The sequence below is a fragment of the Aplysia californica genome, unplaced genomic scaffold (genome assembly GCF_000002075.1).
Source record: "Aplysia californica isolate F4 #8 unplaced genomic scaffold, AplCal3.0 scaffold00729, whole genome shotgun sequence".
NCBI lineage: Eukaryota > Metazoa > Mollusca > Gastropoda > Aplysiida > Aplysiidae > Aplysia > Aplysia californica.
This window is the reverse complement of record NW_004797999.1, coordinates 9,827-10,850: the sequence shown is the minus strand read 5'-3', so window position 1 is coordinate 10,850 and position 1,024 is coordinate 9,827.

Below are 1,024 nucleotides of genomic sequence, written 5' to 3'. Positions count from 1 at the left end.
GTTGGGAATTGATTCCTTGATTGACAGTCGCTCTCGCAGCCCATATGTTTCAGCAGAACTATTTTGATTTGTTTCGTTGTTATTTTTTACAATTGGTGTCTCTGGGCATTGGTTTGTAAGTCAAGTTTAGTTTCAGCATAATTTTTACGGCACTTACAACACAGAAAGGTCATATCAGTGCCGAAGATAAGAGGTGCTACTTGAGAGTAATACAATACACAAAGAAAAGAAAGACAGAAGACAGAACTCAGATAAGGACGATAGATGTTTGATAGGAAAGAGGAAGTAAACCACACCAGAGCACCCGCCAACCACCCTGCTTTGTAAGCTCAGACCATTGACCTGTGTTGTTATAGATCTATCTAATATCCATAACTGGGCACTGGTCGTGACGTAATTCCGGTATCACCGTGGTGCGCACCATTTGACACTTTTTGGCAGCGAGTGAAGCGTGAGTGGGGGAACATGGCGTGCGCACTGGACTAGAGCGAGACAGGACATCTTTTGTCTTTTGTTTGCACACCCTTTGTGCGCACCAGCACAGGGAATAGATTTACAGAACGCAAAGACTGGCGGCCATGACAGTGTCCGGTCTAGGATATTATTCTGCAGTGAAAGGGCAAAGCGACGTATCTGCACTTTTTTATGATTTTGAGTTACGTCGCTCTGCCATTGGAAATATGGGCATGGTCCTTCAGTTACGTCTGTTTACCATAGTGAAATATCCTCCTATCTGTTGTGCAGATACGTCTTCCTGCCTTTGACGCAAGTTGATGCGGAATGGGTATAGGCGTCCATTTAAACGAAGTAAAAAAACATAATTAATTTTTGCAGATACGTCGGTCTGCTTTGGCACGGCAGCTTTGTTATTCAATCATGTCTGTGGTTTTGTTAAGCATAATGGATTGGCTTTAAAGTATGACTGTCTACTGCTTGACCCTCCAAAAAAACATACAAACAACAACAACAAAAAAACAACAACAAAAACCAAACGAACCCAAAACAAATAAACAAACACAAATAC